Source organism: Salmo salar, chromosome ssa22 (genome assembly GCF_905237065.1).
Source record: "Salmo salar chromosome ssa22, Ssal_v3.1, whole genome shotgun sequence".
NCBI classification, from domain to species: Eukaryota; Metazoa; Chordata; class Actinopteri; order Salmoniformes; family Salmonidae; genus Salmo; species Salmo salar.
In genome coordinates this window covers 15,082,415-15,094,867 of record NC_059463.1, presented here as the reverse complement: position 1 = coordinate 15,094,867, position 12,453 = coordinate 15,082,415, and the positions used below count along the sequence as shown (strand labels likewise).

At 41.0% G+C, this 12,453-nt stretch overlaps 1 protein-coding gene across 4 annotated transcripts in view; it reads right to left on the bottom strand.

The window, feature by feature from the left end:
- Nucleotides 1-12,140, bottom strand: part of LOC106582859 (FERM domain-containing protein 4B) — a 64,257-nt gene extending 52,117 nt beyond the window's left edge. The window contains exon 1 of one of the 4 annotated variants that reach the window (XM_014166405.2): nucleotides 11,918-12,140. The gene's annotated coding sequence lies outside the window, so the exon portion shown is untranslated. The remainder of the gene's footprint in view (nucleotides 1-11,917) is intronic. The other 3 variants (XM_014166406.2, XM_014166404.2, XM_014166403.2) reach the window with 3 other exon arrangements.
- Between the last annotated feature and the right edge of the window lie 313 nt (nucleotides 12,141-12,453).

Below are 12,453 nucleotides of genomic sequence, written 5' to 3'. Positions count from 1 at the left end.
AAATTAATGCAACCACTCACATCCAAAAACGTTTTAAAAGCAATGAGGCTGATGCAACAGATCAGAACGTTTATCTTAAAAATGTTGATCAACTATTAGGCTATTTCTTCACATGATGAGCGCAGCAATGCACACATGGTAGTAGGCTAAGCGTGAATGTTCTAAAATGCAATTAATTAGCAAGAAAACACCATTCTCAAAAGTGACCACAAATGCCACTATGCATGTAATGCTTTTTTATAAAGGTACATTTTAATGGTGAAAATTATCTTCCCCAAACTTGAAACTCACTTGCCAACTATGTATGCCAGTTAGGCTCTACACCGGTTGTAAAGCAGATTAATGTGCTTAATTTTAAGAAGTTGTTTGGCCACTTTAGTTGTGATAAAAACCTTATCAAAACATATAGGCCTATGGCCTAGGCTACATGAGTTGAGGGACTATGCTTTGAAAAAGTAGCAAAAAAAAGGTATGCACTGTTTCTTGCCTTACTGCATAAAAGCTGGGCATAATTCACAAGTGACAATATATAATTCACAAGTGATAGGCTAATATTGTCACCCATCAGACTATTCTTGGTTTAAAACCTGTTACGGCTAGATGTTCCGCTAACTTTCATACAATCACAAGTGCCATACACCAAAATAAAGCTTAACTTCTTGTTAATCTAGCCACCGTGTCAGATTTCAAAAAGGCTTTATGGCGAAAGCAAACCATGCAATTATCTGAGGACAGCACCCCATCATACAAACACATAACAATCATATTTCAACCCGCCAGATGCGACACAAAACTCAGAAATAACGATACAATTCATGCCTTACCTTTGAAGATCTTCTGTTGGCACTCCAAAATGTCCCATAAACATCACAAATGGTCCTTTTGTTCGATAAATTAGGTCATTATATCCCAAAAATGTCTATTTATTTGGCGCGTTTGATTCAGAAAAACACTGGTTCCAACTCAAAAAAAGATTTTCCTGGATGGTTTGTCCTCTGGGTTTCGCCTGCCAAATAAGTTCTGATATACTCACAGACATTATTTTAACGGGTTTAGAAACGTTGGAGTGTTTTCTATCCAAATCTACCAATTATATGCATATCCTAGCTTCTGGGCCTGAGTAGCAGGCAGTTTAGTTTGGGCATGCTTTTCATCCGGACGTGAAAATACTGCCCCCTATCCCAAACAGGTTAATCTTGTCTTTACATATACTAAATAATATATGTGTGAAATTTGTTTTGATTTAGAATGGACCATTTTCATGCACGTGTCTCAGAACAGGGGCAGGGGGAAAAAATACATGTCATCTATGCACTTAAATAGCGAATGGAGGACGCTTTTCCCATGGTTCATTTTCATGCCAGCCAGGTAGACTATACTCCCGATGTAAAGCGAAGCAATGTGTTTAATATTAGGAATGTTGAGAAATAAATATAGTAGGCCTAGCCTATAGAAAGCTGATGGGATACTCCTCTTTTTAATAGAGGCCATCAAAACGTTGTTTTCTCACGCAATTGCATAGCGTATAGAAATGTTGCACAACCTAAGCTTGTGGACTCTCATGAAGTGTTTGATTTGATTTTCGATCACATTTGCATTGATGTCAGAGTGATTAGAGGGACAAGAGAGTGCTGAATACCAGGTAGTTAGCAAGTTTGGTAGGCTACTAATGACCATCAGCAGCATCAGAGCTTGAAGAAGCCTAGTTACCGTGACTAAACGGTCACATGGAATTTGACTGCGGTTATGACTCGTGACTTCCGGTGTGGCGGTAATACGGTAACAGCCCTATGCTAAACCAACTGTCAAGTACGCAGACACACACACACAGTATAAATACGGTATTGTCAATGCTAAAAATCAATGCTTCAAAGAGCTATATAACCACCACACGTAATACGTACATCTCTCCAGTTAAACTCAACCCCATCATATCACTTACTGACTTATTTGATACAATGCTCTTTCTTGTCCTTGTACAAAGATAACATCATCCATTAGAGAGTGTTTGCCAGGTGATAACTACTATAACTATTAGATATTGTAATGAGACTATCAAACAATCCTCTAACTAAATAATCAGATCAATTACACAGCTTTATCAGGGCAGCAAAACATGCATAGGGAAGCAAAACATGCATTGGGAATACAGACAGAGGGACAATGAAAACCTCAGACCATGACTACTCAGAGTGTGGATTTCATAGACAAAACAGTCCCTGAGGCATTATGGGAAAAAACGCTAGCGGATACACAGCAGTCAATTTGGATTAGTCACCATTGGTCCATTGCAGCAAACCACCAATGTGACAGAGGACCTCTCAATCTGTCACAGTGTGAACACTTATCCCAGGGTCTGTCTAGTCCACTTCGGTGGGGAACTGAGCATTTGGAGAGTCACGATTTGGCATGGAGGGGTGCTGGGGTGGGGGGTTCATAAGTGCTGAGTGTAGTAGCAGACAGCTTCTGATACTCTACAATCCCTGGAAAGGATTTATAACTCACCGTCTCATATGTACACACAAGCACAACATATACAGCAAGACATTTGATTCCATACTGCTTACAGTTAAGCATAGGTGGTTTGTAGTGTCAAAAGTGCCAACGGGTAAACCTGTGTGTTTTTACTTTGTTACAGCAGACTACAAGAATGATCTTGACAAACGTATCCCTGATGGGTAGCATATCTTTCAAATATAAACAAGGTCACCACCCTGCACCCTTTAACACAACCTCCCTCCTCTGTCTCTGCATTCTCCCTTAGGGGTGAATATTACTTTACCATTGTGTGGATGACACCTGTTGCCACCCTCTTATGGGAGGGTGGTGAGATCGTCTCTATTGCATGATCCCGAGGCATCCAGCTTTAGAGCCAAGCCCACTGCCACTGTATCAGGTTTTTCTCAATGCCCAGTGAGGTATATAAGCTAGATCTGCTTAGGCTTTTATAAAGCTAGCCAGCTTCTGTTAGCATCACATTCCAGGTCAGGCTTTATCCTTACTACAACGGTGGATATTGCTCTTCCGCCTGCTGCTAACTCAGGCAGGCCAATTGTCCGGGAGAAGAAGGAAAAATCCCATTGCAAAATAATGCATTTTAACCTATTCATTGATGGAATACCATATGATGGAAATACATTAGACTGGTCATGCTTATCGGTCTATAGGTAATTTGCATAATTTGGTGGAATTAAATTTGCGATTGTGTACAGTATGTTAGTTATGCATCTTATGTATCACACGCGTACAGCATACAGATACAGAGACTTTGAGCGGAAAATCTGCTACAGCATCTCAAACAGCAGATGCATAGGCAACAGAAGGCAGGCTTCATCTGCAAGTCACACAACACTTTGCAATGAACTGTAGGCAGTAGGCTATGCATTTTCAAAACATATACTTAAATTGTTTGAAACCTGAATGTGTACCTTGGTTTAAAGTAGCCTAGCCAAAATCAGACCACATCCGTGGAGGCAATTATTTTATGTCAACTTTCTTTCATTGTCCAGTGACCAAAAGCACAATCCCAGTCATATTAGCAAACGATGCTAATTGCTGCGTATTAGATATTTTAATCTCTTACATATGAAACAGCTCACATGTGCTGTACGCTTTTGGCAACTGTGTTTTCCCGCTAATTGCCTTATGGAGCGAACATTTGCCCGTAGCCTATACTGCCTTGTGGGCTTATAATGTGAATAAATAGCCTAATAGTTCATCAATATTTTAAGCTAAACTTTCTGATCTGTTCACGTTCACAACAAGTAGTCAAGGCCGACTTGTTGTATGGATTTGGGATCTATCATCCCACAACTGTCCCTGAGTCTTTTTGGAATAGGCTACTTATTTCGACACAAGCTGACCAATAGAATAGGTCAACCTTTATACTATTTGTATTTTATTTATTTAACCTTAATTAAATGAGGCAAGTCAGTTAAGAACAAATTCTTATTTACAATGACGGCCTACCAAAAGGCCTCCTGCAGGGAAGGGGGCTGGGATTAAATGTAAAATAAAAATACAAAAATATATAGGACAAAACACACATCACGACAAGAGAGACACCACAACACTACATAAAGAGAGACCTAAGAAAACATAGCAAGGCAGCAACACATGACAACAACACAACATGGCAGCAGCACAACATGGTAGCAGCACAAAACATGGTACAAACATTATTGGGCACAGACAACAGCACAAAGGGCAAGAAGGTAGAGACAACAATACATCACGCAAAGCAGTCACAACTGTCAGTAGGGGTGCCCATGATTGAGTCTTTGAATGAAGAGATTGAGATAAAACTGTCCAGTTTGAGTGTTTGTTGCAGCTCATTCCAGTCGCTAGCTGCAGCGAACTGAAAAGACGAGCGACCCAGGGATGTGTGTGCTTTGGGGACCTTTAACAGAATGTGACTGGCAGGACGGGTGTTGTATGTGGAGGATGAGAGCTTCAGTAGATATCTCAGATAGGGGGGAGTGAGGCCTAAGAGGGTTTTATAAATAAGCATCAACCGGTGGGTCTTGTGACAGGTATAGAGAGATTACCAGTTTACAGAGGAGTAAAGGGTGCAATGATGTGTCCTATAAGGAGCATTGGGGCAAATCTGATGGTCGAATGGTAAAGAGCGTCTAGCCGCTCGAGAGCACCCTTACCTGCCGATCTATAGATTATGTCTCCGTAATCTAGCATGGGTAGGATGGTCATCTGAATCAGGGTTAGTTTGGCAACTGGGGTGAATAGTAATATGGGGAATAGTAGATTGACAGAGGCTAGTGATTTTTCTGTTCATTACTCGTCTTGTTTTCTGAGGAAAAGTGAATGTGGACAGTTATTCTAACATCTTCAAAGTGCCCATCGTAATTTGGTAAAAAGGACCACACATCGTTGCATCTTTGATTTGGATGTTCTGTTAATATGAATTACAATCATCTAAATGCACAGTGGCACCTTAATTGGGTAGGATTGGCTAGTGGTAATGGCTGGAGCGGAATAAGTGGAATGGTATCAAATACATCAAACACATGGTTTCCATGTGTTTGATGCCATTCCATGTGTTCCGTTCCAGACATTATTATGAGCTGTCCTCCCCTCAGCAGCCTCCACTGTGACTAAATGTGATATCTGTTATTCTGAGCACCATGGGTGGATGCCCTAATCAGGTTATGCTTATGGGTCCGGTAAATTTAAAAAATGTCCGCCACATTTTCCGAATGGTAACTCTGCTGCGTGCATGTCGCACATGACTAGTCGAATGCCAAACTCTTAATTGAGACAATGCTGAAACAGCAATCCATGGGCGAGTCAGTGCTACATTTATTTGTGCCGAAATCTAAATGAAAGAAAAGTTATCTTGCAAATTCAACAGGCTATGGTGTGAAATAGGCTTTTAGAAGTGCCGTCTTTATTTTATTACTTATCGTTAATGCCTTCTTTAGTGTGCTTATCATTGCTCAATCACCTTTTGACCACTGCCATTGCTCCTTCTATCTGTGGAACAGTTTGTGGCTTTGTGGCCATAGACATATAATCCATAGAAGGTTTTTGGAACCTCTAACCCTGGCAATTTGGCTGTTAAACTCGTGGCTACGCTAGCAATGGCTGCCAGTCTTGATTTGAATGGGAATAATCTACGGATTATACTTCTATGGTTGGTTGCAGCTGTCAGTTCGCCTTTCTTTCGCACATTTATAAATACAATCGCGCCAAAAATGTAGATTGGAAAGCAAATGCTGTCATTAAATATTTTTTTATAGGTATTTTAAGTAAACCAGACAGCACAATTTAATTTTTTATTTACGGATAGCCAGAGTCACACTCAGACATCATTTAAAAACAAAGCATTTGTGTTTAGTGAGTCCTCCAGATCAGAGGCAGTAGGGATGACCAGGGGATGTTCTCTTGATAAGTGTGCGAATTGGACCATTTTCTGTCCTGCTAAGAATTCAAAATGTAACAAGTACTTTTGGGTGTCAGGGAAAATGTATGGAGTAAAAAGTACATTTTAAACTAGTACTTCAGGCATTAGACAAGCTATTTAGGAATGTAGTGAAGTAAAAGTTGTCAAAAATATAAATAGTAAAGTAAAGTACAGATAGTACTTTAAAGTATTTTTACTTAAGTACTTTACACCACTGTCTGTAGCATTGAATTGACTAGGAAGTGACCAAGCCCGTTTGAACCCTACACTACAGTGTGGAGCCACCCTATACAGTATCAAAATACAGTATACCATTGAAGAACTCTCTATATTGTCTGTATCACAATGTATCCTTGTGTCTTTATATCAATCTCAGTGTTCCCTTTGTAACAGGCCTGTATTCCCATATAGCTGTCTTCCTGTAGCAGTGATCAGGGCTCTCATTGTATTGAATGGATCAGCAGGGTGCTGGGTTCTGGTCCATGGGGCAGGTATTCCCCTGTCCTCTCAGCAGCAGCTGCAGCAGTGAGGGTGACTGACTGCTACTGGCTACCTGCTTAGTAGCTTGCTTCTGTGAATCTGAAGAGGTGGGGAGGGACAGCAGTGTGGAGGGGAAAAGGACAGGTGGCCTCTACTGAGGGAGGGAGGGGGGTTCACAAAACACAACATTAATGAGACAGGGCTCATCCACGCGTGGGATATACACATTGTCTTCCATCTGCCAAACAGCACAGAAATTACTCCTAAAATCAACAACATATACACCTTTCATGATCAGTACAGTCTTCCAATATGAGCAAACAGAGTATATGCTTGTTCAAGGAGAGGCAATCTCGCAAACACAAGACAATAAGAATAAAGAGTACACTTCAGGCATTAGACAAGCTATTGAGGAGAAAACTCAATACATCACAGGTTCAGAGGGCTCTGTAGCTAGCTAGCTGTGTCTTTACCAAGCAAACCCCTCCAGCAGTAGCCATGCGAAACACTCACATGGGGATTTAACCACTGAGCAGTATTGATCACTCTGGTTTCAAGGCTTTGGGGTATGTCTGCTCCCTGAACACAGCTGCCTCCGTGAACATCTCTATTGCTGCTACAGTGAGAGAATAATAGCTGCTCAGCCCAGGTCTCTCCATCCATATCCATCCCCCCAATCAGCACAGAGTTCTCTCAGTGGTCATTATCATTCAGGCCCTCAAAAACCTCCTAAATGAGCACTCCAGCTCCTATCTCTTCTGTCTGTCTGTCTGTCTGTCTGTCTGTGTGAGAGAGAAAGATGGAGATATAGTGAGAAAGAGAGAGAGTAATAAAAAGAAGGGGAGACACACACAGAGACACGGTCATTACAGGAAGGATCATCGACAGCTCCCCCCAGCTTTCAGGCAAAGCAGTAGGATACTAAAGCATCCATAGCCAGCAGACAGACACAGAGCAAGGGCCAGGGATGGGGTCTGCTTTGTTGGTATACTCAGTTCCCAAGCCTCAGCGTAATTGAATGCTGGTCTGCAACACTGAGGAAGAGACAAACAATAACAAAAAGATGGTGCTTTCTACACTGTGGTGCGGCTAATGTTGTCTCTTCTCAAGGGAATTATTACCCTACAGCCTCTGGCCTCTGGCCTCAGTGCACAACCATTGCCAGTGGTACCACTGGGGAACAGGTTGGTCTATAGCTCAGGCTCCATCTTACTCCTGTTAAAAGCCTACCTTCACACCACAATACCCACTGAGAGGTGGAAGGTGACCAAATGTACACACAGCATGGTTTCTCAAAGCAACAAAGTTCATTCTTAGAGCTCCCCATCAATAGGCATATAAAAGATAGGTCAATAACAAGCTATTTTCCATTTCCATTTTGTGTATGAATGGGGCCATGCCCAAAGACGGAGTGTCTGGAATCTGGATGCTTGGAATTGTGACATTACCCGCATTATTCCCATGAGACAGGGGCACTTAATGTGAAGTGCCTCAGTCAATGTCCACTGACACAAATGGGTAATCTATAAATCCATCCTTATATCCATCCTCTAAATTATGTATAAGGAAATGCATGTGCTCTGGGAATTTTGGGTGGAATTTGTCCACAAACTGGCAATCCTCTCTCCTCCTTAAATAGATTGCTTGTTGGCTTAATGCATTCTCTTTCATCTAAATGATATGGGCCCTGCCTCCCAAAGGACTTCCCTTCCAGCTGAGGAGCCCCTTTCAGGCCGAATCCCTGTGCTTTCTACTCTGCATCGCACTGAACACCAAAGCATGAAATGTATGTCACAGTAGGGGATTCAAACCTTCCACTCACGTAAGAGGATGAGTACAGTCACTCAGAAACCATAACAGAAATAAATGGAACAGGACAAAGAAGCACATTTGCTTCCTAAATGTCTGCTAAATCAAACAAAAACATTCTGTTTATTTATGTGTTTCAAAAGACTGTGCCTAAATTGACAAAGGGACATTTCAGAATGTCCATGGTTTAGTACATGAAAATAAGTTTGACTATTTGTTATACACAGGATGTCCTGTGAAAGGACAAAAGCAGACGTAAAACAGGGAAAAGGTCCAGAGATAACCAACCAAGCAGGGCACAGGCAGTGTAACAGCCAACAAGAAAAAGGATCCTGTTGACAGTGTTAACCATGTTTGTGACAGTTCCCTTCCTTGAGAGACAGGGAGCACAGAGGGTATTAAGTGCAAGTCATTTGATGTTTTCCTGTTTGCATTGTATGTATATTTCACATTCATTTCACCTCCTTGTCTCTGGCATGATCTCTGGCATAAAAACAAACAATGAACCCTGCCAAACTCCTAACTGGAACTCTGATTATTTACTGCAACTCTTAACTCAGCTTTCCTTTCTGGACAACCCTGCCATCTACAGTGGGAGGGGCTTTGAATTGATTTCCACTGCTAAACCTAAAGATTACGGTTGACCCACAAACAGGCATTGACCAGCACTGCTTTGGGGCATGAACTTACATTAGGCACCACCATAGTCAAGCTGAGTAGCCACACTAGTAGGCCTATTCATTAAAGCAAGCATACTGAACTGAAGAAAATATTTGAAATTCTACAAAAGTTCATAACTTTGAGAAGAGAGAGGTCATTAACTTATTGCATTGGTCTTTTTTTCCCCTATTTTGTATTTTTGTTATAATCTGTATTCAGTAAAGGGTTTAGAGTATTGCCCGTAGACTAGAATGCCCTGTTCGGAAAATCTATTCAACAGGACCTGCTCACGCTGTCAGATTACATGATTTGTACAAACCTGCATGACCACAGTATCGAATAACTACCAATCATCCTGTTCAATGTGCATGAACAACGTTCAAATGATAGGTGCGTGGGAAAAACAGAAAATGCCAACGACTAAATCTTAAGACAAAAGAAAGGATTGGTCTAAAGGTGAGAAATCACACTATTCCCAGGACCAGGTTTCTACATGTGTTGCCTCTGTAGGCTAAACAGTTAATGTCTAGACAGAAAAGGTATGTTTCTACTGTTTACACTCTGAAAGGCTAGATTGTATGGATGAGTCCATTAATGTACTCTGATTGGTAAATAACTTATCTGTGCTGGCTGGGCACCAGCGATGGAATCTCTGTGACAGTTAATAGCTTTATTGAATTAGAAGCGCTGAGCCCATTAAAAGCAACTGAACATCCTAGACTAAAGTCAACACAATGCTGTCCTGCTTTTGTACTCTACTGTAATTACTGTAATGTGTGTGTGTACACGTTTTACTGTACTTGTGAGTACCAGAAGTCCTTACGAGAATAGCAAACCAACAAAAATTCTGAGAAGTGAGGACATTTTGCCAGACCTCACTTGTAAAAAGGCTTAGGGTTTGGTTCAGGGTTAGATTTCAAATGAAGGTTAGGGAAAATAGGATTTTGAATGGGAATCAATTGTTGGTCCCCAAAAAGTCCTCACAAGTATAATAAGACATAGCTCTGCGTCTGTCTCTGCGTCTGTCTCTGCGTCTGTATGCGAGCCTGTGTAACACTTACTTTATGAACCGCAAATTCAATATTGATGCTTTTTTTCAATATCCCTGTAGCGACAGGCACATTAGCACTGTATAGCTTAACATGTATAGCTATTTCAACGACCATTGAATGACACCAGTGAACTGAGGTAAGCGAGTGAACTGAGCTACTGAGGTAAACTGAGGTTTGTGAATCAAACTTTGTACAGATCGGGTTGCTGTTTACAGTTAGTTGTGGCTTTACTGTACTAAAAAGTTCCTACTTTGAGTAGCCTATGCGTAGCCTACAATTGCACTTTATGTCATTACAATCAAATTTGTGCTATGGCCTTATTTTGGTACTTGAGTCCAGAGTGACACAAGACTCGTACAGGATATCACATGCTTTCTCTCTCCCATTGTTGGTCTTTCCCAGGAAACAGGAAACTCAGGCAGAAGTTGTAAGTCTGTGGCTGGATGTTTGTTTGGGTCTGCCCGTGTCTGTGAGCGTTGTCTGTTATGTCTTTATTGTCCCCCTGAACTCGTGCTGTGCTCATAAATAACACCTTGTTGGTGCATTTCCATACAGGATTTACCCCTGTGTTTTACCCAAAAGGCTGGCACCCGTGTCTCACTGGGCCATGGCTCCGGTGGACCTGCTCTCTCTTGGGGCCAAAGCCAGGCCACTGGTACTTTTCAGCTGACATTTACATAACAATGGTTAACTGTGAACTTTAACACCTTCTCACAAAGCAACTGCTTTGATCATGTAGTTGATTCTGCTCTTCACATGTCATCACTGTCAGCCCTAGCTATGGAAATACGATTTCCCTAGCATAACATTAGGGTGTATACACTAGTATAACATTAGGGTGTATACACTAGTGTAACACTGGTGTTACAGTCGAAAAGCAGCATGTGTGCATGTTTACAGCATATTTACATGAAAACAAGCATGTTTTGGTGTGGTACCTCAGTCAGTCATGCAACCTGGTCTCGGAGCATTTTGTATTATTCTGTAAGTAAATGTACTTTAGTGTTATATGTTACATTTCGTATGGTTTGTATGAATTTGTGGATATTCGTCACCCATTTCGTATGATATGTTACGAATTACAATTTCTATTATCTGTTACGAATTTGCTAAACATACAATATGTAATGAATTTGCAAAACATATCATATGTTACGAATTTGCAAAACGTATGATATGTTATGAATTCTAGCTAGGTGGTTAACGTTAGCTAGTTGGCTAAAGTTAGCTAGACTAGGGATTAGGTGCTAGGGTTAAGTTTAGGAATTGGGTTAAAGGGTTAGAAGAAGGGTTAGCTAAAAGAGTTTGGGTTGGGGGAAGGGTTAGCTAACATGCAAAGTAGCTACAAAGTACAAAGTAGCTAATTAGCTAAAGTTGTCGCTGATGAGATTCGAACTAGCAACCTTTGAGTTGTTAGACGTTCGCGTTATACATAACCTTCTCTGTTTTAGGTAACCAGAGCAAGCGTAGTGAGTCTGAGACCAGGCATGGTCATCACCTGATGTGCATGTGTATGTTCTCTTCTCAAATTGGTAGATGATCTTATCTGAGATAAACAAATAAATTAACACTTACTTTCCATGATGAAGCTGGGTCAATACATGGCATTTTTGTACAGTGTCTAAGTAGTAGTAATAATAATAATAATAATAATAATAGTAGGTATTCGTATTGTAGGTTCCTAGCTTGTTTAAAATATTTAAGTGTATAACATGTGCCAAGTAATGCACAACGCAACAGGATAAAGGAATAGAATTGAGGGAGAGAACACAGAGCAAGTACCAGTTTGGGTTGGTTTATTTCTGAAGAAAAACTAAATCTCCGCGTGTAGTCTACAAAAACAGGTGAAACTATAACTTATACCATAAATAAGTTGGGCTTGGCACAAATGAGCGAGGTTTACTAGCCTCATCAGTATTGATATCGAAAAACATTGCTTCAATTATTAATAAAACATGATTTGGTTCGTTTGAGACGCAACTGGACAACTCCTTACCTTGTCTTTATTGTCGCCGTTATGATCGAATTGAGCTCCAGGACTCTTTGTATGAACAGGTTTTTACCCGCACGGATAAAAACAAATTATTCCACCGGCGTTCTCTTCTGCTGTAGCCAAGTAAAACTAATAAAGGTACAATTAACCGCTGATCTTTCTCTATAGACTACTGATCTGTTGGAGCCAGGAAGCAAAGCTGCCGGTGCATATCCTTATCGCGCACTGTTCCATCCATCCACACCCCGCCTCCTACCTTCAGCCAATTCACAGAACAGACGAACTTCTAGCTGTGCCAGTAACGCGCTCTCCATTGCGTAAACGCACGCTCCACTCACAAGCGATGTGGTTCCTGCTGAACTACCCAAATCAACAAAGCTCTACAAGCTGCTCTGATCTGCTCTGCTCTGCTCTGCATTGCATGTAACATACTGGTTGAAATATGTAATGATCTATTAATCATGCTGGTCATTCACATTAGTAAATGTTGAACAAACGTTGCATCCATCAGTTATCAGAGAAGAACTAATCCCACATGA